This window comes from Pan paniscus, chromosome 18 (assembly GCF_029289425.2).
Source record: "Pan paniscus chromosome 18, NHGRI_mPanPan1-v2.0_pri, whole genome shotgun sequence".
Classification (NCBI taxonomy): Eukaryota; Metazoa; Chordata; class Mammalia; order Primates; family Hominidae; genus Pan; species Pan paniscus.
In genome coordinates, this window is record NC_073267.2 from 96,781,180 (window position 1) to 96,805,868 (window position 24,689).

Here is a 24,689-nt window from a genome sequence, read left to right on the forward strand (position 1 = left end):
AGCACTTTGGGAGGCTGAGGCAGGTGGATCACTTGAGGTCAGGAGTTTGAGACCAGCCTGGCCAACATGATAAAATCCTGTCTCTTCAAAAGGTACAAAATTAGCCGAGCATGGTGGCGCATACCTGTAGTCCCAGCTATTCGCGAGGCTGAGGTAGGAGAATCCCTTGAACCCCAGAGACGGAGGTTGCAGTGAGCCGACATCGTGCCACCGTACCACCGTACTCCAGCCTGGTGACAGAGTGAGACTCTGATTCAAAAAAAAAAAAAGAGGGGAGCCTGAATTACAGAATAATTCCAAAAGAGGATTGCCATGGAGGAGGAGACAGTGCTTCCCCCAGATGGGCGCTGGGACCCCAGCGACACCACCTGCATCTGAAAGACAAAGGCATTTTCAGCCGCCTCCTTCTGATGAGTTTTATCACAGTATTTCATTCTGAATTTCAGTTACCATCAGAGACTGAGGCCTTCAGGCTCCTCAAAAGAGAACATGGACATTAACATTGAGGTGCCTTTGTTCAATATGGAATTCCATGACTTGGCAGGACATTTTCATGCGGCAAGTTCACCTTATCCAGTGCGACCCCATCAGCTGCTGCGGTGAGTAGAGGAAAAAAAATGTTTACAATTAGCACGGCCATTGTCTAGATGGAAATTGGTCCTTGTGATAAACGGGCTTAAATATCATTTGCAGTACACTTGCTAAGACCTGGTCTCACTCCATCATCCCAAGAGCTCTGAGAGGTGGCATCATTATGGTCTCCTGTCCTGGTGGGACAAGCCCGAGGTGGAAGGACATGCCCACACGCAGGCGAGGGCCCTGCGGGGAATCCACACTCAGTGTTACACACACACACAGAGCTCTGTCCGCCAAGTTGTTCAGCAAAAGCCCTCCCAGGTTATCTCAGCTAACCAGAGAGAAAAGGGCTCCCGTGGTCGTCTGCTGCTGTTCCCCAGCCATGGGGTGGACATCTGCTTCTTGCATCCCTCACCTCGACATCCTCTTCCCCAAGGGGCAGTGATGGCTTCTCCAAGGCAGGAGGGCCCTGAAGTGCGGACCCCAGCTCCCAGCTGCAGGTCGGGCATGGGGTCCACGTTGGACCCATTGGATCACTTCTTCCCAGAGGTCAGCACGGGCGTGGCAATCTGTGGAGCCAGCACAGCGATGGCCCTGCCTGTGCAGTCCCTGGACTCAGGTGCCTAAGGCCTGATGCCGGCCAGGCTCCTACTCCCGGGAGGCAGAAGGGTTAGCTCTTCCTTTGAATCTGCTGGGTCCCAGTATCCTTCCACAGAATAATTGTTAGTTCTTGCTTCTTCGTGTGAAATGGAGAATTAATTGGGACTCCTAGCTGCAAGTACCAGAAACCCATCTCAAACCAGCTTAGCCAAAAAGGCCATTGTTGGCTCCCACAACCAGAAAATCTATGGGGGTGGGTCTGGCCTCAGGTGCACTTGGGTCCAGGGACCTAAGAGAAGCCTTGCAGAATCTGCCTCTTTCTCTCTCTCTCCACTCCAGCTGTCTTGATTTCGTTCTCAAGTCAAAATGAACCTTGGAAGCGCAGGTCTTCATGGACCATAAGAGTTGGGGGTCCCAGCGAAGGGGGTACAGCTTTCCCCATGGCCCTGGGGAGAGGCTGGGGGGGACAGCTTGGCCTGGATGGTCCCACATCTGCCTGGGGACCTGTTACCATGGATGCGGAAACTCTGGGTATCCAGACCTGGGACACACACTGTCCATGGCCCCAGGAGCAGGGCCAGCCTTCCCAGAGCCACACAGATCACTGTGGAACCAAGAGTTGACTCTCTCAAGGAAGGGAACCTAACAAATGAACCCCCTCTAAAAAAGAAGGTTACTCCAGTTATAACTAAAGGGTCCTATCTGAGACCAGTCACACTGACTGCCGCAGTCTAAGTGGTGGAGATTCTGAGATAAGTCAGAGCTCAAGGAAGATGGAGTCGTCACAGAGCTTCCAGAAAAGATGGTCCTTGGAACTTGGATAGCTTGAACGGGAAAGGAGCCGTCTGGGTTCCTGGGGTCTGGAGAAGCCCCACCTCCCGGGTCTGGGGGTGCCTAGTTGGCCTGTGGTAGAAGACACCACCCAGACCATCCAGAAGGAACACTGCGTCCAGGTTGTGGTCACCCTTTAAGTGGCAAGTAGAGAATCCCACAGAAAACCAAGAGCCGAAGTCCACTCCCTAAAGCAGAGCCTCCCTAGGGAAGGGTGGGTTTCCACATCCTTTGGCAGAGAGAAGACATCAGAGCAAAACCCAATGCCCCGGCTGGGATTGAAGGGCCTGCAGATAACAGAATCACAAGGAGAGGGGCTGGATGCCGAATGACAGCTCCGCCCTCGCTGCTATTTGTCCTCCAGAACCCCAGCTGAGAACCCTGGTGCTACCACCCTCCCCAGCATCTCTGTCCACAGACATTTCATTTCTCTCCTGTCAAACCATAGGCAGAGAAGGCCACCCCTTGAGAGGACTCAGCTGACAGCTGCAAAACAAGGCTGACTACGGGGCCGGAAGCTCATCTGTGGCCAGCAGGGAGGCTGGGCCCCATCCTGGCCTCTACACCCACACAGTGGCCCTTCCACGCCCCTCTCCTCCACCCTGATCACCACCTGTGGCTCCCCATGGAAAAGGTCCATCCATCGGCATCAGGCAGACTTGCTCAGCACCTCTGGGGGCTCCATCTCAGCCTCTTGGAGGAAGCACCAATAGGTCGAGGCTCCAGGCCCCCCATCACCTCTCCACTCTCATCCTCCACCACTCACCTGACTCCAGCCACATCGGCCACCCACTGCCCCTAAGCAGACGCCTCACCCAAGTGCCCTGGGCCCTCCACTCTTGCCCACCAGGTTCTGCTGAGGCTCCCTCCAGGGCCACACCTGGGACATGTGTGAATCGGGAGCTAATGCCCCCAAAGGCATCCTCCTTTGCCTTCCCCAAAGGCAAGTGGCCCAGCTTTCTCGCCCTCTGGAGCACAGCACTGAGGTGGTTCAGTATAGACCCAAAGACCCCCAGAAAGATGAGCCCCAACTGCCCGAGCAATGCGCTGCCCCTTTGTGCAGGCTTTCTTGGTCCCTCCCCTTCCTGGTCTCCCCACCCCACACCCAGCAGAGCTTCCCAGAATCACCTCCCGGAGGAGAAGGTTTGGGTCCTTGTCTCAGGCTCTGCTTCAGGAAGCTCCAGATGGGTGAGGATTTCTGCCTATTTTCTCCCACTGAACCTCCAGTACACCTGCAGGCACCCTTAAAATGTAATTAAGAAGATGACTCTATTAAAATGCTTCGGCCTTATCCTCTGAGAATCGATGCTATTATTCAAAGTGGATGGGCCAATTTGCATGTCAGGAAGCTTGAAGGATGGTGAGGGAAAAAAAATGACTTCCCAAGGGCACATGGTCAGTAGCTGGTGAAGACCAAGGACTCCACCTCCTGTCCCCAGACCATCAGTGGAGGTGTTTCCATCAGGCTAAGAGGGGAAAACTGGAGTAAAAAGTGAGAGGTGACCTACAGGGGAGGTAGAGAGGTGTTTCCATCAAGCTAAGAGGGGAAGAGTGGAGTAAAAAGTGAGAGGTGACCCAGAGGGGAGGTAGACGCTTGTGTTTACAAGTGTAGTGGTTAAACCACTGTGGTTAGAGTTGCCTAAGAAACATTTTTAAAACGTAAATGTCACCAGGAGTGGTGGCTCACACCTGTAATCCCAGCACTTTGGGAGGCTGAGGTGGGTGGATCACCTGAGGTCAGGAGTTTGAGACCAGCCTGACCAATATGGTGAAACCTCATCTCTACTAAAAATACAGAAAATTAGCTAGGCGTGGTGGCAGGCGCCTGTAATCCCAGCTACTCAGGTGGCTGAGCCAGGAGAATCGCTTGAACCCAGGAGGTGGATGTTGCAGTGAGCCGAGATGGTGCCATTGCACTCCAGCCTGGGCAACAAGAGCGAAACTGTCTCAAAAAATAATAATAAAATGCAAGTGCCTGGGCCCCACTGCCCAGAGATTCTGTCTTAGTCCATTCAGGTTGCTGTAGCAAAATGCCTTAGACTGGGCCATTTATAAACAAAAGAAATGTATTGCTCACAGTTCTGGAGGCTGTGAAGTCCAAGATCAAGCTGCTGGCACATTCAAGGTCTATTCCTCACAGACAGCGCCTTCTACACATCCTCACAGGAAAAAGAGGCAAACAAACTCCCTCAGGCCTCTTTTTTTTTTTTTTTTTTTTTTTGAGACAGAGTCTCACCCAGGCTGGAGTGCAGTGGCACACTCTCAGCTCACTACAACCTTCACCTCCCAGGTTCAAACAATTCTCATGCCTCAGCCTCCTGAATAGCTGGGATTACAGGTGCATGCCACCACAGCTGGCTAATTTGTTTTCGTATTTTTAATGCAGACAGGGTTTCCCCATGTTGCCCAGGCTGGTCTTGAAGTCCTGGCCTCGAGCAGTCCTCCCACCTTGGTGTCCCAAAGTGCTGGGATTACAGGCATGAGCCACTGCACCCAGCCTCCCTCAGGCCTCTTTTATAAGGGCACTAATCCCATTCTTGAGGGCTCTGCCTCCATGACCACATCACCTCTTAAAAGCTCCTTCTTAATACAATTGCATTGGAGATTAGGTCTCAACATGAATTTAATGGGGGGCACAAACATTCAGACCATAGCAGATTCTGACTTAATGAGTCTGGGGGGACCCAGACATCTGTATTTTTAAAAGTTCTTCTGATGTTTCTAATATGTAACCACAGTTGGGGAACATTAGATGAAAAAAATGATCTTGCAGATTTTGCTCCCTAATACCCAAGTAGGTTATCTTTTTCTTCCTCATTGCATTGGTTGGGATGTTTCATTTTAAAAGGAAAAAACTCAATCCAACCGGCATATACCAAAGAAGGGGATAGTGATGAGGACTCAGGGTGTCTGTGGAAGTCCAGGATGAGGCTGCAGCAGGAACTGGAAGGCCGTTGCCCACCCCACATTACTGCTTCTGCATCCAGCCCTCTCTCTGCCTTCTCTGCTTCTCCATCCACAGAGCCAAGAGGGGCAGTCTTCAGGATGCCCGTGTGCACATCTCCCCATGAAGACATCAGCCCAGACTGGGTCCCACAGGAGTCTCTGATCCTACTAGTGGGGGTGGGGTGACCTCTGGGACCAGTTAACTGAGGTCAAAAGGGTGGACCCTAATATGGTTTGGTGTCTGTGTCCCTGCCTAAACTTCGCATCAAATGTAATCCTCATTGTTGGAGGTGGGGCCTGCGCGGAGGTGATTGGATCATGGGGGTGGTTTCTCTGGAATAATTTAGCACCATCCCCCTAGTGCTGTTCTCATGATAGAGTTCTCACGAGATCTGGTCGTTTAAAAGCGTGTGGGGCCCTCCCCTGTCTCTCTTCCTCCTGCTCCAGCCATGTAAGACGTATTTGCTTCCCCTTCGCCTTCCGCCATGATTGTAAGTTTCCTGAGGCCTCCCCAGAAGCCAAGCAGATGCCAGCATCATGCTTCCTATACAAACTTCCTATACAAGAGCCAATTAAACCTCTTTTCTTTATAAGTTACCCAGCCTCAGGCATTATTATTATTATTTTTTTTTTGAGACCGAGTTTTGCTCTTGTCGCCCAGGCTGGAGTTCAATGGTGCAATCTCGGCTCATTGCAACCTCCATCTCCCAAGTTCAAGCGATTCTCCTGCCTCAGCCTCCCAGGTAGCTGGGATTACAGGCACCCATCACCATGCCTGGCTAATTTCTTGTATTTTTAGTAGAGATGGGGTTTCGCCATGTTGGGCAGGCTGGTCTCCAACTCCTGACCTCAAGTGATCTGCTGCCCTCGGCCTCCCAAAGTGCTGGGATTACAGGTGTGAACCACCACACCCAGCCCAGGCATTTCTTTATAGCAGTTCAAGAACAGACTAATACAGACTTTTGTGGTACAAATACAGCCTCCCAGGTACGGGTGAGTGGTGTTAAAGAGCTGCTTGCGGTCTACCTCATCCCTCTCCCACCAGCTCACGCCCCCACAATACTGTTTTTCTTCCAATTGTCATAATATTTTGCTGTATCCATTTACCATTAACCATACACTAGACAGCCTTTCCTTTTCTCCTTTTAATAAACTCACTTTTTAAACTTGAATGTGGCCATTTTGTAGGCAGTGGCACCTGTGAAGTCGAGGGTTGCAATATGTTCGAAATGTTTCAATAACGCATATTTGCATATGCCAGGCCATATTAGAACTGGAGGCAGGAGGGAAAACATCAATAATATGGACGCTACCTTTGTTCAAAATATCGGTATTTTGTTCATCGGGAATATTTTTGCATTTTGATTTTTTTACATTGCATTAAATTATTATGTATCTCAATGATTATGGGGGTTTTTAATGTCCTCTTAAATTTTCACCCAAGGGAAGCATCTTACCTGCCCTACTTCAGTTCCAGTCCTGCAGAATTATTTAAGTGAAAGTTTGAAACAATCATGCCCGTGTCACCTGAGACCTCTTGAGTCCCACACTTTGGAAACACTCACTTCACCTGCCTAAAATAGAATCAGTGAAGCAGAGGACGCCTTTCATGTCTGCTGGTGCAAATCCCTCTCTCCCAGGTGAGGAAACTGAGGCCCAGCGAGGTCGAGTGACAGGCCCCAGCCCCACAGCCGTTTGAGGACAACTTCACATCGGAGCCCAGTTCAGTCCGAACACTTTGCCTGCACCTGATTCTTCTGTCGCTTCATTAATCTTATGAATAAGGGAAGAAAAAAGTAAGGGCTATGGCCTCAGCTTTCCATAACTTTGCTTTATTTCTGGAGTGAGCAATCCAGCCCCGGCCGAAGGAATCATAAATCCCTCTGGGAAAGAGCCCTGGAACTCCTGAGCCCACGCCAGGGCGGCCCCGGGGGGCACAGGGCTGGCCAGGGAGAGATCGCCCTGCATGCCACTTCCACCCCCCGAGCCAGGACCCGACATTTTTAGGCAGTGACATCAGAGCGGAGTGAACAGAGACCACCCTTGAAAGGAAAAACAAGTCACAAAAAGGCAGGCGGGGGATGGTAACAGGGACCGGGCGGGCCCTCTCCTTTGCCTTGGCGAACACGATAAATTCAAGAGTAAAAATAATCTCGAGTTACATAAGGGAGTTGCATTTTAATCCCATCACTGGGTGCCAGCCCTGAGGCCAACAGTAAACGTGTCATCCCCTGTGAGCCCCACAGCAGCCCATGGGGGGAAGGTGCTATTTTATTCCCATTTTACACAAAAGAAGACCAAGGCTCAGAGAGGTTAAGCGGCTTCTCTGCAGTCTCTCACTCAATAGAACATGGCCAAGATTCAAACCCAGCAGACGCCGGGTCGGAAGCAGCAGACGCCCTTATGAGCAGGCGGCAATGACTCTCATGGAGGAAGCCCCCTCCTCTGCTGGAAGGAGGCCCCCAGCCATCTGTGACAGAAGTCATGTTCCCCAAATCCCCGACTCTGAGAGCCACAACATTCCAAATCCTCCATTGCTCCAAGGGGTAATCCCCCTCCCTCCCGCATGGACCTCCCGACTCCCGTCCCCCAACCAGCAGGCTACCAGACCCTTCCTTTCCAGATTCTCTCTTTTACCAGGTCAGCCGAAATCCCCAGGTGGCTGGGTCTGAGCCCCAAGCTTGCACCCCTCATGCCAGAAAGAAGTTGGCCCCTGAGCGGATGAAACTCAAGCTGGCCCTATCCACCCACGTGTGAGATTCCTGCAGAATTATGTGCATTTTTTGGTGGGGAGAGTGGAGCTTAAATATTTCTGATGAGACTGAACTGGAGCTGCCTGGAACCATTCTCTGAATTGGATCATCTACCCAGATGCACAACCTCACCACTTATCTACTAACCGTCAACAAGGAACTCACATCACGGCTTGGCCAAGAAGCACACCACTCTGAGAATGTACACAGTATCCTTCCAGAAGCGGGGGAGGAAGCTGCCGTCCCACCCAGAAGCCTATTCCCTGCTCCGACCAGGTGGAAAATCTGCTCAACTCAAAAGGTCAAACCTAGTTTAATTTTATACCCTTTTGTTAAGAATATGCCCTTAAAAAAACCAAAAAAAAAACAAAATAAAAACACTTCACATGTTTCTTTCCAACTTTTCAAAAGTTAATTCATGTGGAAGAAAAAAAAAGATTAGGATAAAATTTCAAATATTAAATTCAAATGCAGGATTAATGACTTTTATTTCTAAGCCCAAGAGGTTGTCTGGAATTTAGGGCATTTTTGGAGTAGTCGACACCAGACATAACCAGATGCGGTTGTATTTTGGACCTAGTCAGCACAAATTTAGCACCTTGAAAGACTATATCCACGTCTGCCTTAATACAAACAGTTCCCTTTCTTGAAACTCTCTGTCCAAAATGAATTCAAAGCCATCAGCTTAAAGACAAAGACTGAACACTTTTTAAATATAAGTGACGGTAGCTGACAAATGCGAGGCCTGACTCACACCTCCTTCCCACGTTAACCCTTTCTCTGCTTTCACCCTCCTCAAATATACACACACAGGCCCCAAGGACAGCACGAAAATTACTAATTTGAAAGAAGGAAAAATCAGGCTCTCCATAACGCATGGTCTCTCCAGAGTCACTAAGTACTGTAACAAAACATGCCTCAAGTTCTGCCGATCCCAAGAAGTACTGAAAAAAAATCACATATGCGAACCCTATCTGGGCAATTTTTCCAGCCCAGTGTGGTTTGGATCATTTAGGAGAAATTCCGAATAGGAGTCTGGATGATTTATCCAAGTCCTCGGATGAGCATACTCAAAGAGCGTCCCCTCATGCTATGGCATCGGCAGGAATAGGACGATGGGCATGGGACAGTGGGACGATGCCCCAGGGCTGTGATTCCAGGCCCTGGCTGAATGAACTGTCCTGTGGGACATCAGCAACACTTGGCAAAGAACTTCATGGTCCAATACGCTTGGAAAGCACAAGGTACTCTAAGACAGGGCTGGCCAACCATCCCAGGGCCATATTGGACCCTCCACGTGTTTTTATAAAGTTTTATTGGAACGCAGCCATGCCCATTTGCTTATAGACTGTCCATGGCAGCTGCCTGCCACAACAGCTGAGTGTGTCCTTGCGACAGCCCAGATGACCCACGAAGCCAAAAGCTTTACTAGCTGGCCCTTTAGAGATAGAGCAGAGCAGGGGTCAGCAAACTCTAAGACCTTAGAGATTCACAAATTAGAGAGTCAGCACGTTAAACACTCCGAGAGATCCTGCCACAGGGAACTCTAGTCCACTTGGTCTAGCATAATATTCTCAACTACATTTAATTTAAAAAAAACGTTTCCCTCTCTAAGACATGTATTAATTCCTCTCATAGGATGCCCTTCCTAGGACACATTTTGGGAGATACTGGTGTGTGTGTGTGCACATGTGTGCTTGTATGTGCAGGGAAGAAATACGTGTGAGAACAGTCACCACAAGGAAAACACCCTGTGTCCATTTTCGGACACCTCCGGCCTGACACAGCAGGCACAAGAACGTCATTCATGTGGTTACTTAACCAGCTCTTGAGACACGTAAGAATACCGCATCCACACAACCAAATTAAAAGGTTCCGTTTGTTCAGGAGAGAAATTGTTTTATTGCCAATAATTGATTATTTCTAATATGGAAAACTCCATCTTGCTAAAACAGAGGATAAGGGATAGATCCATAAAATAAGATACAAGTCGCCAGGCGCAGTGGCTCAGGCCTGCAATCCCAGCACTTTGGGAGGCCAAGGTGGGTGGATCATGAGGTCAGGAGATCAAGACCATCCTGGCTAACACAGTGAAACCCCATCTCTACTAAAAAAAAATACAAAAAATTAGCCAGGCGTGGTGGCGGGCGCCTGTAGTCCCAGCTACTTGGGAGGCTGAGGCAAGAGAATGGCGTGAACCCGGGAGGCAGAGTGAGCCAAGATCGCACCACTGCAGTCCAGCCTGGGCGACAGAACGAGATTCCATCTCAAAAAAAAAAAAAGATAGAAGGGACCACCCTGCAGAAGAAGAAAGAACACAAATAGGGGCTGAACTGGATTCTCTCAAGGATCCTGTGTTGCACCCTAACCCCCAGTCCCTCAGAACACGACTGTCTTTGGAGACAGGGCCTTTGAAGAGATGATTAGAGTAAAATAGGTCATCAGGGTGGGCCCCAATTCAATAGAACCGGTGTGTCCTCATAAGAGGAGAAAATTAGGAGGACACAGACACGGAGGGAAGACCCCGTGAGGACCCAGGGAGAAGACGGCTGTCTGCGAGCCAAGGAGGGGGCCTTGGAGGAACCAACCTTGTAGGCATCTTGACCTCAGACTTGCAGCCTCCGGAGCTGGGCATTTCTGCTGTCTGAGCCTCCCAGTCTGTGGGACTTTATGGCAGCCCCACACACAATTATAGCTAATAAGGCTTCTTAACAGAGTACCTGTGGAAAATGTCTGATAATGTACAGCTACATTTTATGAAAAAGGCTTCCATTCAGCCTACAGTTATATCTGAGTTCAAGATCAAAACACTTACCAGCTGTGTGAGTTTGGAGACGCGACTCACTCTCCGATTCTATGCCTCAAAATGGAAACACCGGCACCTGCTTCACCTGAGTCTTCCTCACAGGTTGCTGGTGAAGACTGAGGGAATAGAAGTAAAACCAAGTGGCACAGAGGGGCCATCGATGAGCAGCCTTCCTCATGATTACCGTATTTCTTCTATCCTAAGGCAACATCAATTGTGATTCACCATCAATTGGCTAAGAGATTTTAAGGAGCAAAGAGATGCCAGCCTATATGTGCTCATCAGTGACAAAATGCATTCTGATTAGAGAAACACACAGATGGGAGGGAAATGAAATATTTTTCCAGGCATTGAGAGAGTGTGATATTCCTCTTGGTTTTATATTTAGAGAGGCACACACCTCATCGCGACGTGGAAATGGTGATACCAGATCCTGGTGCGGGGCTCTGTAGCACGGACTGGGAATGCCAGGGCATTCCTCCAGGGCATGAGTGAAACAAACAAGGCTTGGTGAGAACCTGTACAAGGTCATACCCCACCCATGGGTGGAGGAAGGGCTTCAGCCCAGACCTCCCGATAGCCCCTCCTGAGCTACCTCTACACCCACAAACGACAGGGGACATATGGGGTGGGTTGTTTGTTTTTTGAGACAGAGTTTCACTCTTGTTTCCCAGGCTGGAGTGCAATGGCATGATCTCAGCTCACTGCAACCTCTGCCTCCCGGGTTCAAGCCATTCTCCTGCCTCAGCCTCCTTAGTAGCTGGGATTACAGGCACCTGCCACCATGACCAGCTAACTTTTTGTATTTTAAGTAGAGAGAGGGTTTCACCATGTTGGCCAGGCTGGTCTCCAGCTCCTGACCTCAGGTGATCCACCTGCCTCAGCCTCCCAAACTGCTGGGATTACACGTGTGAGCCACCATGCCCGGCTCAGGGTACATATGTTTTAACCCATAGAGTGACCAAATTAGTAGCAGAACAAGGAACTTTATGGATGGATTTTACTATATGAACTCCTCAGTGATTCCAAATTCAAGAATTCTTGTCATTTTTATGACATGTCTTGTTTTTCTCTGAGCCTGCAAGGTCAGTGAGGACAGTCAGGTCAAATGAAGGTGGCCCATGGATTTCACCAATCCAGGAGCACTATAAGGGAATAAATGGAAATCAGACCAGGCCCAGTAGGTTGTGTTACTGGGGCGATATTGAGCGGTGTTACAAAGGGAAGTTCATGTACCACAGGTGGGCCCATTTACAGCTTGAACTTCAAGCAGGAGTAACTTTTTCCACCAAAAGAGTTTAAAACTCTTCTCCAACTCCCAAGGAAAACAAAATAATTTTGATCCTATAGAGGCAATGCAGACCCTACTGGGAACCAGCACAGAGACCACCAGGCAGCCACTTTCCTTACGCAGGAGAGCTGACTACCAGCTCCACACAGAGCATTTGAGAGGAAGAAAAAGCTTTCCAGGGAATCCATTCATACATCATATTCTTCAGGTTAGTGCTTTGAGAGGCTCATAAAAAAATGCAAAGGGGCTAGGCGCAGTGGCTCACTCTTGCAATCCCAGAACTTTGGGAGGCCAAGGTGGGCAGTTCACCTTAGGTCAGGAGTTCAAGACCAGCCTGGCCAACATGGTGAAACACTGGCTCTACTAAAAATACAAAAATTAGCTGGGCATGGTGGCTCACACCTGTAATCCCAGCTACTCAGGAGGTTGGGGCAGGAGAATCACTTGAACCCGGGAGGTGGAAGTTGCAGTGAGCCAAAATCGTGCCACTGCACTCCAGCCTGGGTGACAGAGCAAGACTCCATCTAAGGAAGGAAGGAAGGGAGGGAGGGAGGGAGGGAAAGAAAAAGAGAAAGGAAAAGAAAAGAGAAGAAAAAGTAAAGGACTAACTTGATATAGGCTTCAGGGTTTTGAAACAAGACCTACCAGGGAAGCTGAGAGCAGCAGGGAACACACAGCAAGGGGAACAGTGCCCAGACTTCTATGCCCCGTGCTTGTTAAACCCTATTTCCAGGTACTCAGCAGGGAAGCAGAAAGTTGACATCAGAACCCACTGACAATGAGTAATGGATATGTCTTTTTCAGAGTGTGCACTCAGCTATCCTCAATTATTCCTCTTAAGAAAATCCTGAGTTAAGGATCATTCTAGGAATTTTTATAAAAAGAGGACCCTGGAGTGGGAAGACTCTCTAGGACTAACCAAACCACCATGCCCTGGGCTCAGCTTCCCTTGGAGACTCAGGTCACACTCAGGTGGCTTTGGGGAACCTGGGCTGGGCTGGTCCTTGCTGCCCCTCCTTGGCTTTGCTGCTTATGTTTGGTTTGGGCCAATATTAAATTCAGTTTGCATTCAGGGAGGATCTGCCAGGTCAGCTAGTGGGTTGATGATCTGGGGCAAGATGAGGAGGAATGAACCCAGGCTGAGCTCAAAGAAATACCAAATTGCATAACAAAGATGAGGGCTGGGAGCCCTGATATATCACTGAAACAAGGGCAGTGCTGGCACAGAACAGGGATCCATGAAAATGTGTTGAACAGAACAGATGATTGTCTAGACAGTCAGATGCAAATCCAGAATTGCCATCTCAGGGGCCTTCTAGAGGATATTTTTTGTTTGTTAATTTAGGCTTCTTTTGCTTCAATCTAGAGGCTAGACTTGGGGGTTTTATTATCTCATCAGTTGATCCAGAAGCCCTTGGAGAAGCTGCCACTCTCCCATCAGAGCACCAGCCTCCAATAATAAGACCTACGGCACGTTATGGGCATGGTAAAGGTTAGCGGACCCTGGAGCAAGGCTGACCACGTGAGGTTCTAGCTCTGGACATGCACCAGCTCTGTGACTGTGGCCAAGTCACTCCACCTGCCTGACCCTTGTGTTCCTTCTGTGTAAAGAGCAGTGGGGGGGGCAACGACAGCACCTCCTCAACTGCCGCAAAGATTTAGACTATCATCGGCGTTAGCAGGCACAGAACATGTGTGATGTGTTTTGTTACTATTATTCATTGGAGCTGCTGGGAACCTTTACTCAGATGCTCCACACACAGTGTCTGGCACAGAACAGGCACTCGGAGAGGGAGTGCTATTATGTTCATTACAGGTGCATTGTGGCCCTTGCTATTTGGACGGATTTGCTGAGTTTGGACAGTGTATAGATAGGGATATGGGTACAATGACCATTTTTTCAGCATTCTTATTATCAGGAATTCCTCCATGAAGGCGGAACCCAGCCTGGCTTTCCGGAGCAGCATCCCTTGGATAGCAAAGAACAAGCCACTCTTCTAGACAAACCAGTGAGGTACCAGGTACCCAGACACACACTTATCTCAGGCTCTCTCCTGTCCTGAGTACAAGAGGAAGAGCCTGGCCAATTCTGTCCCCTGCAACTCAGCCAGCAGGGCCGGGGCAGCTAACCCATTTGAATGATGATCTCCAGGACCCAGGAGGCTGAACAGGCTCTCAGGACAGGGGCATCAGCCTGGCCTCCACAAAGCCACATTCCCACAGGCACTGCTGGGAGCAGGGCCAGTGAGATGGGCCAGGGGCTGAGGGGCCAGGCCAGGTCTGCGCAGGAAGTCCGCGGGGTATCCGTGTGCTCACCCCCCGTCAGGGTCACAGGAGCTGGGATCAGCTGGTGTGCTGGAGCCATGGGTCCTCAATCTGTCATGACACCCCAGGAAAAAATACAGCTCAAATACTGTTTTTTCATCCCTTTTATTATCCTAACGAGACTTAACCTGGAAGCATCATTGGCACCAAATGGCAGGCTGCAGTTAGCAGCGTGTACAGGGACGCAGCCGTGCGGCAGGCTCTGCGTGGATATGGGAGCGGTCACTGCAGAGCCAGAGGTCAGCAAGGCCCAGGCCTTGGCAGCGTGGGACAACCGGGACTGGCATAAAGGAGGCCAAGGGGCAGCATCCTCCCTGACAGCTTTATGGCCTGGCACCCAATCCTATAAAAACTGCCAGAGTAATGAGGTCCAGAGGCCTCCCTAGCACATGATGTCACCGTGGTGGGCGGGGCTGCCCACCTTGGAACCCAGAACCTGGAAATCAGCTGTTTCCAGCTGCATGGGGCTGTCACCCTCAGGCCGGTCCTCAGGCTGGAGCCTAGGGTGCCTGTGAAACCCACACGCTTCTTTCCCACACTAAGCCATTCACAGCCACCACCTACCCTCCACCATGAGGGAATGATGTCTCTGGATATTGCCCTGCTTGGGATATTGGATTAAAGGGCAAAGGCTCCTGGGAGTGACAGTTGAGTGTCACTGGCCGTTGACACCTTGGTGTTTGGGGAGTCCTGCCACTTTCCGGTATCACCTGGGCCAGGACATAAATATTAAAAGGGCTTGGCCACCAGGGCTCTCTTCCCCACATGCAGGGCTGGCTTCTCAAGTGTACAGAGGAGCTTGCCCTCGGTCTAACCCTCTGCTGTTGCCAACGTGAGATTCTTCATGACTTTCTGGGCTGCCCCCACCCCCAGTGATGCAGCCGGTCCCACCCACGGCCCGCAGGACCTGCCTGGCTCGTCACCAACTCCTCCCGCATGCCCTGCTTCCAGACAGTCTCTTATGGAATGCTCAAACAACCCCAGGATGTGGGGAACGGTGTGGAGGCCCGTTGTGTAAGCGTGGAAGCCAGGATGCGTGAGTAGCATGTAATTCCCTAAGATCACACCCCTGGCAAGCAGCAGCCCCGCACGGGCACCCAGGTAGCCTCTCCAACCCCAGCCCTGGTTCCTCCCCCACATCCTGCTTTCCCACATGTTGGAGAGGCCTCAGGGAAGAGCTGGGGCAGCCAGGCTTGCTGGGCAAGGCCTCGTTGGGGAAGGGGAAGGCCCAGATCATTATTCCAGAAGAGAAATTCCAGGTGAGGCCCCAGTGGAGAGCATTAGAGGGGCAGGAGGCTACGGTAGAGAGGGGTGCTGTGACGTCCCATGGCTCTGTGAGCACCGGGTGGGTTCCTGAGGACCCTCCTAATTCCACTTATCCTTCCTGAAGACATAGCCGAGGAGGGTTGGGTCCCATGGCATCACACAGGCATCCGAGAGCCTCTGACGTCAGAAGAGGGAGCTCTCACATGAATGAAGAAGCAGGGAGAGGCCTGGCGCAGTAGCTCATGCCTATAATCCCAGCACTCTGGGAGTCGGAGGTGGGCGGATCACTTGAGGTCAGGAGTCCGAGACCAGCCTGGCCAACATGGTAAAACCCCGACTCTACTAAAAAAACAAAAACAAAAATTAGCCAGACATGGTGGTGTGTGCCTGTAATCCCAGCTACTCAGAGGCAGGAGAATTGCTTAAACCCGGGAGGAGGAGGTTGCAGTGAGCTGAGATCATGCCACTGCACTCCAGCCTGGGTGACAGAGTGAGACTCTGTCTCAAAAAAAAAAAAAAAAAAAAAAAGCAGCAGCAGGAGCTCTCAGGACCACAGAAATGGGGTCTGCTCCTCCCCAGTCAGTGTGAGCACCATGATGGGGTGAGCCCCTCCGAAGTCCACCCAGCCTGCACACGGTGGCATCAGAAACGGCCAAGAAGCCCTAAGAAAGTGGGTCTTGGGCAGGAACAGGCAGAGCCATAAACAAAAAGCAAAGGGAACCCAGGAGGGGGCGTCCAGAGAAGCGAAAGCCCCAGGAAAACACCTAACAGGCATCTTGTCAGGACACATGCAGAGGACAGATGCTGGCACCAGCCTTGGTGAAGACGCTGTGTTGGGAAGCAGCAGAAATCTCAGCTAAAATTGGTTCAGGCCAAAAGGAGATGCACCAACCCACCATCTGGATGCCCCAGGACAGGCCACATTAGGGACGGTGACGGAGGCTCATCAACACCTCGGGACTCTGGGTCTTCCCATCTCTCTGCTCTGCCTGGGGCACTTCAGCCTCCTGCTCCGCCTGGCAGCAAGCCGGCTGTGTACTTGCTGCCTCCATCCAGACAGGCAGAGGCCAGGGACAGAAGGGAGACCATGTACCCAGGATTCCTCCATGCAAGAAAGAAACCTTTCCCCAGAAAGCCCCCATCTCCCCTGGGACCTGGGAGGCTGAGCTGGCTCCAGGGCTGGAGGAATCACACCCGGGCTCCCTGGGTGCCATGTCCCACACGCAGCAGCAGGCAGAATGGCCCCTAAGACAGGCGAGGTGTGAGCGGAGCATTCACAGCCTCCCCATGAGCCTCTCCAACCCACGAGCTTCCCCAACCCACGAGCTTCTCCAAACCACGAGCTTCCCCAACCCACCAGCTTCTCCAAACCACACCATTCCTCACATCGACATGAACTCTGTAAAAAGACCAGGGCCATGAACGTGCCTCTGAGCCCTGGTGCTGTCACAGACGGGCCCTGTGACTGGTTAGTCCCACAAACCTCGCCCGGGCTTCCCATGGCTTTTTGGAAAAATATCACAGTTCATATTGTGACCTAGAAGGTTATCAGACGAGAGCATTTGCCCAGCATAACTGAAGCCAGACTGGGCTGAACTAAGTGATAAAACAACCTCAGAGCATGTTGTTTGGCACCAGGGAGTAGGGTTGGAGCCCAGATCATGCCAAGAGCTGGTGCAGCGGAGATTCCTGCCCACCGCCTCCAGCCCCAGCATCCAAGTGCACTGCGTTACAGCCAGGATTCAGCTGCACCCACAGGCACCACGGGAGCAGCGGCTCCAACAAAGTGCTCGTGGAATTTGTTTTTTTCACTTAAGGGTCTGAGCTGTGCTCTCTGAAATCACCAGGATTTTCCTCTCTTGTTAATGGTTGTGTCCACCCACACAATAGCGATTCGGTACCGTGTCTCCACCCAGCTACTGCAAGAAGGCTTCTCTTACTTCAAGACACACGCAGCCTGTTACACGCACATCAGCCGTCAAAAAAGCCTGGGAAAAGCATTCTGTGTTCTGTAGCTTGCCTAGTTAAACACTCTCACTGTGGAAGGGAGGGGGAAACGAGGGTGGAAAACAATCAGCCGTGTCAGCCTCCCTCTCCACGTGCTGGCTACAGAGGGCTTCCTTCTGTTCCTCTGAAGGGGAACAAGCTCTTCACAGAGGCTGTTCCCTCTGCCAGGACACTTCCTCTCCTATCTCCTAGCTAACTCCTTCACTGCCCTCAGACCCCAGCTCAGTCACTCGGCCACCCCACCTGGCCACCTCAGAATTTTTTTATAATCCCTTCCTGTGATCGTTTGACTGACGGCTGCCTCCCTCGAAAGATGTTATGTGTCCCAAGGTGGAATGTCAGCTCGTTTCCTGTTAGGTGCCAGCACCTACTCCAGGGCTGACCCCTCTGGCTGAAGAGCTGAGTAAATGAATCACCCTCCTGAGTCTCCAGGTCCCCTGCACGTGGACACGACTCAGAGCCGTCACAAGAAAGCAAATGAAGATCTTAGGCCAGGTGCAGTGGCTCATGCTTGTAATCCTAGCACTTTGGGAGGCCAAGGCAGGTGGATCTCTAGGGCCCAGGAGTTCGAGACCAGCCTGGGCAACCCCGTTTCTACTAAAAATACAAAAAATTAGCTGGGCCTGGTGGTGTGTGCCTATAATCCCAGCTACTCGGGAGGCTGAGACAGGAGAATCACTTGAATCCAGGAGATAGAGATTGAAGTGAGCAGAGATCATACCACTGCACCCCAGCCTGGGTGACAGAGAGAGAGAGAGACTGTCTCAAAAAACAAACAAAGGAAATGAAGATCGTACCAGGGGCTGACACCAGAGATGCCTGACTAAGTGGCAGGCACCATCCCCTGTTTTAATTTGCTTAATCCTCCCAGCAGCCTTTTTTTTTCTAAGGCAGGTTTTGCTCTTATTCCCATTTCACACAAGAAGAGACGGGGCAGAACTGAGTCAGCTGAGGAGGCAGGCTGGGGCTGAACGCAGCTCTGGAGCTGGCACACTTGGGGTTCCGGCAGTTCCCTTTCTGCACTTTCTGGCCAGAGAATGGGGAAACCTGGGCCGTCTCCACGGGCCACAGACCTGCTGAAGGAGCTCACAGTGCAGAGGGTCCAGGGTCCCTCCTGTTCTTGTCCCCAGGCCTCTGCTGGGAGCCCCTCCCAGTTGGACCCGAACTGTGGTTCACGTAAGGAAGCCATGTGTTCCTGCCCGCCCAACCCCCCAGAAGTGCTTTCTGCACAAGGTCCCCGAGGCCCCACAAGCCCAGAGATCCATGATTCCATGCAGTCAGTGCCTCCAGGCTCAGGGCCTCTGGAATATGGCCGTGTGGCCGGTCCCCTGCAATGGCTCCTGGAGACCCACAGCCAGGTGACACGTGGCTGTCCGCTCCTGAACCACAAGCCAGAACACAGGCAGGTGTGTGCTCTGAGAGGTGAGGATGGGGCCTAGGCCTGGAGCAGCCTGCAGAGGATGTCAAGGAAATGCTAAAACATGCCCCAGAGAAAAATCTGCCTGAAGTAACTCAGTGAACTTCTATATTATCCTTTTTTTTTTTTTTTTTACCAAAAAGCCCCCACCCAAAACTACGTTGTTATAACGAAAGGGATATGCATTCATTCATGCAGGAAGAGGAGAAGAATACACCAAGTACAAACGAACAGGGTTATCCACATCCTGCCGCCAGCACTCACAGGCAGGGAACCTCCCGGTTCTCGGTGTCAAGCCTCCTTCCTGGAGGAGAAACCCACGCTGGTGTCATCACAGGTTCAGTGCGCCTCCCTCTGCGACCTCCACAGGAACAGACGGGGCTGCTTTCGCCATCCCTCCCACAGGGACGGGGTGTGCATGGTGCGGGGAGATGGTGCCGAATACCTTGCACAAACGACACCTGTTCCTCGACGCTGAAGTTTCCTGAGGCCTCCCCTGTGTCGGATGCCGCGGGTCCCCAGGGAACACGGCGTGGACTCAGGCTTGGCTTCTGTCTCCCATCTCCTACCCATCTCCCCAGCTTCTCATCATCCAGGGTACGCACAGGAGACAGTTGTCTTGTTTGTAACAAACATTTTTCCAGCACTCTCCACATGCTAGGCCTTGCTCTAAGCACTTTACAAAGGCTAACTTGGTGAATCACAACCTTACAAGGTAGGTACTCTTACCACATTTTACAGATGAGGAAATTGAAGCCCAAAGAGACCAAGCCACTTGCCCAAGGTCACACAGCAAATGAGTAGCAAAGACTGGATTCAAACCCAGCCATTTGGGCTCCAGAGCCCGTGCTAATGGTCTCAGAAACAAAAGCTGCCCCGCCATGAGTGTGAGGGACACAGTGAACCCACTTTGCCAGGGGAAATGGAGACGGCAGCTGCCGCATGGGACGGAAGGCACTGCTAACGTACTTTGTTTTTTAAGGCCAGCCAGACGAATGAGGTACAAGGCAGTAGCTATGCACCTGGCTATACCTGAGAATCGCCTGGGGTGCCCTGAAAACTGCTGCCCAGAATTTGATTCCCTTAGTGTGGGCTGGAGCCCAGGAGTCAGTGCCTGTTAAGGCTTCCCAGGCCACTGCACTGTGAAGCCAGGTTTGAGAACACCTGCTGTGTCCACAAATTCCAGCTACATGACCCTGGACTACTTGCTTGACCTCCCCAGGCCTCAGTTTCCCCATCTGTGAAATGGGAATGCTACCGCTTTGGTGTGAGAAGCTGTGTATCACACGCACACCTCGCTGGGGCCTGGTACAGCCCGTGAACCACGTCGTTGTCAGCCCTTACTCTAAAGCACACGTGGCTCTTTGCATGCAGGCAGAGCTGGGTGAATTGATTTTCCCGGGCTGCCATAACCACGTCGTGAGACCAGGCAGCTCAAACCACAAATATGCATTTTCTTATCGTTCTCAAGGCTGAACATCTAGGATCGGGTGCCAGCAGGGCTGGTTCCTCCCGAGGCTTCCCTCCCTGGCTTGTAGGCAGCCATCTTCTCCCTGTGTTCTCATATGGTCATCCCTCTGTATGTGTCTGTGTCCTCATCCCCTGTTCTATGGGGACACCAGTCATTGGATTAGGGCCCAATGACTCACTTTAAGTTAAGCACCTCTTTAAAGACCCTATCTCCAAACATGGTGACATTCTGAGGGCCCGGGGCTAGAGCTTCCACACAGGAATTTATCAGGAACAAAATTCAGCCTATAATGAGTAAACAGAGACAGTACCTGTTGTGAAGTGCGTCCATGGGTGGACTGCTGAGAACGCGGATTCTCACCCTCAGCGTATTCCCTCAGCCAAGCACAGCGAGGTAAGGCCATTTATAGTTAGCTGGCTTTTGACAATCGCAAAGCCAGTGCCCCTCATCTGGGCTTCACCTCCAAGCCTGCGCGTCCCTCTCCCCTCCTGGCTGCGCGAGGGTTAATCGGAAGGTCTCTGGAGTTGGGGGGACTTACTGCCCCAGACCTTTACCATCTCACCCTGACTGCAGGGCTCACATTTCTCACTTAATTACTTGCCCTGCAATCAGAAGAGATAGCCCGTTTCTGTGTTGAGTTGGCTGCAGCTGTGAACTGTTTATTTACTTTTCCTCAGCCCGGGAATGGCTGTAATTTAAAGGTTCAGATCTCAGCTACCCTGCCTGGTGCAAACCCTGCTTAAACACTTCCATATTGCTGGGGTGGAATGTTGCTGGAAGCTGCCCCCGCTGCCCACCTCCCTTCCCTGGACAGGAGAGCTGAGAAGGCAGGTGTTCCTGGTTATCAAGCCTGCCCATCCAAGGAACTGGGCAGAGAACCTGCAAGCCACAAACAGCGGCTAGGACTGTGAGCTGCTAGGATCGGGACTGCCCCAAGCCACCCTCCTGCAGAAAAAAAAGTGGTCCCTGCCACAGTTCAAGCCCCAGCTCTCACTAATTCCTGTGCCAAATGGTGTAATTACCACTTAAGTTGTCAAATGGCAACCAGATGGCCTTACCTTTCACACCGGCAGCTTAATAAGCTTTTAGGCATGACCTCTGCTGCTTGTCCTCCACCTGCACAGGCCCCGATTTGTGAAATCCGAGCCCACAATTAGATCTGATAATGAGAGCTGAGGTGCGCCCAGCCTTGAACTCCGCAAGCTCGCTGCAAGGGGTGCCCAGCAAGTCACCCCATGCCACTGACAAATGGCATGCGTCCCACCCCAAACACAGGGGCCCCTGCACACAGGCCCCCTGGGGCCTGCCTAGGGAGATCACAGGCCCAGAGGCCCTGAGACCCAAGTGCATTTGGGGGGCCAGACAGTTCTGCAAGCTCAAAGTGTGCTGTTTCTGGAAACAGCAAGCTAGAGGCTCAGACCCCATCATGTCCCCCTACGGCTTTGTCCGCGGCCTGCCTGCCCCAGGGCAGCCCCCCGGGAGGCACTGTTTCTCCATCAGCACAAACAGGGGGGCACCCCACATGGGGATCAACCTGCTGCCAAAAACCCGTATGTGACTGTCTGTCAATTCACCCCTTTGAGTTTCCGTGAGCTGGAGTTACTATAGTGAGGCTTTCAGCACACGGCAGAGTGGTCTCGCACTGCAATGGATCACAGTCCAGTGTCTGTTTTGAAAATCACATTGTTCTTTCCAGGGATGGGGACAAACCCCTCCAATAGTTATGGAAGTCACATGTACCAGGAACCATTTCCAGCACTTCACACATACTCACTTTTTAATCCTCACAATAACCTAAGCACTGTTTTTCTCCCCCATTTATAGAAAACTGTGGCACAGAGAGGTTAACTAACTTACCCAAAGTCACACAGCTGGCCAGTAGTGGGAATGGGATTTGAAACTAAGTGAGGAAGCAGACACTCTGAATGTATACAACCAAGATTCCATTGGATTTTTGAAAACAATTTGATAAAAACTTTATTAATACACAGTAGACATGTTGTACCTACTAAGCCAAGCTTAAAGGTTTGTGTAAGGGCTTGGAAAAGTCCAAATATTTTAAGAAGAGCCCAGGCACTGATACTTCTCATGCTCTGACAAACCTGTGAAAATGGGCAGGTACAAAAGAGCAGCGCATCAGAAGCTTCCTCTGCCCTGGGTTGGAGCAGAAGGAAACCAAGGAGAGACGAACACTGAGCACCTGGCCGGGGACGGAAGTTTCCATGGAAGCCTCTCGTCCCCAATCTTTGCCAAGAGGATTCTAGTAACAGCAGCTCCCAGAGCAGAGAGTGATGGGGAGGCCAAGACCCCAGAGAGAAACTGACAAATATCCTTATTCCGACTCTGCGTTACATTTGACTCTTTTTAGAGGTCAGTATTCCCTTCTCCCGACCTGCACAGGGACCTTGGGTTTTAGGGTGTCTCATCTCGTGTTGTCATTGAAAACTTGCCCTTAAGATTGTGTCCCATTCTTGCTAACGTGCAAATGACTGATACTGAGGAAGAGGAGACTGCACTTCATGTTACCACCTTCAGATCCATTTGGCTTTTCAAACAAGAGGCTCGGAGAAGACCTATATTAGTCTGTTTTCATGCTGCTGATAAAGACATACCCGAGACTGGGTCATTTACAAAGAAAAAGAGGTCTAATGGCTCACAGTTCCACGTGGCTGGGGAGGTTTCACAATCATGGCAAAAAGTGAAAAGAGTGTCTTACATGGTGGCAGACAAGAGAGAATCAGAGAACCAAGCAAAAGGGGTTTCCCCTTATAAAGCCATCAGATCTCATGAGACTTATTCAGTACCATGAGAACAGTATGGGGGGAAACCACCCCCATGATTCAATTATCTCCCACCTGGTCCCTCCCACAACACAAGGGAATTATGGGAGCTACGATTCAAGGTGAGATTTGGGTGAGGACACAGCAAAACTGTATCAAGACCCAAGATCAACATGATGATCCAATATTATCATTTTTACCAAAATAAGAGTGTGGGGGAAGAGGGAGCAATGGCTTTCGACAATAAATCTGTATATAATCAGGAATATGGAACAAATGGGCCCAGACTTTTCACGTAAAGAAATGCCCAAACGCTGGTGCTCGGGCAGGTTTTGGTCTATGGCCCACACTCCTGAAAGGGGATCCTCCTCTGTTAGAAATTCTTTGACAGGAAATATAGAAGAACAAGGCCTTCAATTACACACGTGGTGCCCTCCTCAGCGAGTGACCAATTTATCTACGCATGAACTAGGGCTTCCCAGGGACAATTCCAGGTCTCAGAAGCTACCTGCATTGAGACACCCACATAAAGCCAGCCTGTCTTGAGACCCTCCCACCCACCCAGCGTTCATTCATTGGTAGGTCAGAGGCAGACCCATCCTGCCGTCCACCGACCCCTTCCTAAGCCACCGTCAGTCCCCACTGCAGCGCATGCCTGAGTTTTGACAGTGGCCATTCTCTTTGGTGGAAACGTGTCTGTCCCTTGGCCACCTGGATGGTTCCTGCTCATAACTAAAGACGTCATCACTTCTGTCCCAGTTATGTCCGTGCTGACTTCACGGGTCCCAGTGTCCCCACCCTTTGAGGTCGGGAGCTGTGATGCTCATCTCCCCCGAGTACTGGGCAGGCACTTGGCCCGCACGGGGGATGCCTGGCCACACAACCAGTCATTAGTTTCCTTCCTTTCTCGTTCTCCCCAGAGTGTGAGCTCCTGAGCAGGGGCTGAGTATATTCATCTCCCTGTCCCCATTGCCCAGGCTGGGCAGGCGCCATCTGTGTTTGAATAAATGAATCATTCTAGTTCCATCCCTCAATAAGCCTTTATCTGCAGACCTCCCTTGGAGATCCTGAGCCCTACTGGTCCGTAAATTAATATGAGGCCACATTTGTTACCCCGAAGAAGACATGCAAATGAAATGACTTACCTAACATCTTGCTCCAGCAAAACCAGACAGAATGTCAAGCTGGTGACATTCAAAAGTTTTGGAAGCCCACAGGGGCCTTTTGGAAGAGAAGGTCAGCATGGAAAGGGGATGGTGATGTGCCTTAGGGGAAATCAGGCAAGTGACAGTGATGTGACTTCAGGTGATCAGGCAGCAGGAGCCTTGCAATGCGCAGGCCTTCTCCTAACCCTTTTCTCTGCACAGGTTCCACATGGCCCAATGAGGTAAGCGCTGTTACTGTGTCCACTTCACAGACAAGGAAGCTGAGCATCAGGGCCATTCAGCAACATGACCAAGACCCCACAGTGGTGGAGCCTGAATTCAACAGGAACAGAACGACCTAATGCACAGAAGCAGCCATGTCTCAGGTGGAGGGGAGGAAGGAGCTCAGGGGTTGGGTCATGGAGGATGGGCTTGACTTGGGTTTCCAAAGTCAGTCCCCTTCTGTGTGTGTGTG

At 51.2% G+C, this 24,689-nt stretch overlaps 1 long non-coding RNA gene across 2 annotated transcripts in view; it reads right to left on the reverse strand.

Moving 5' to 3' along the window:
* LOC117976316 (uncharacterized) overlaps nucleotides 1-24,689 on the reverse strand; it is a 398,679-nt gene that overhangs the window by 269,151 nt on the left and 104,839 nt on the right. Inside the window, exon 1 of one of the 2 annotated variants that reach the window (XR_010110318.1) lies at nucleotides 10,522-10,713. The exons of the other annotated variant lie outside the window; for it this stretch is intronic. This is a non-coding gene — a long non-coding RNA (uncharacterized LOC117976316). Of the gene's footprint in view, nucleotides 1-10,521; nucleotides 10,714-24,689 lie in introns of those variants that run through there. 2 annotated transcript variants of the gene reach the window in all.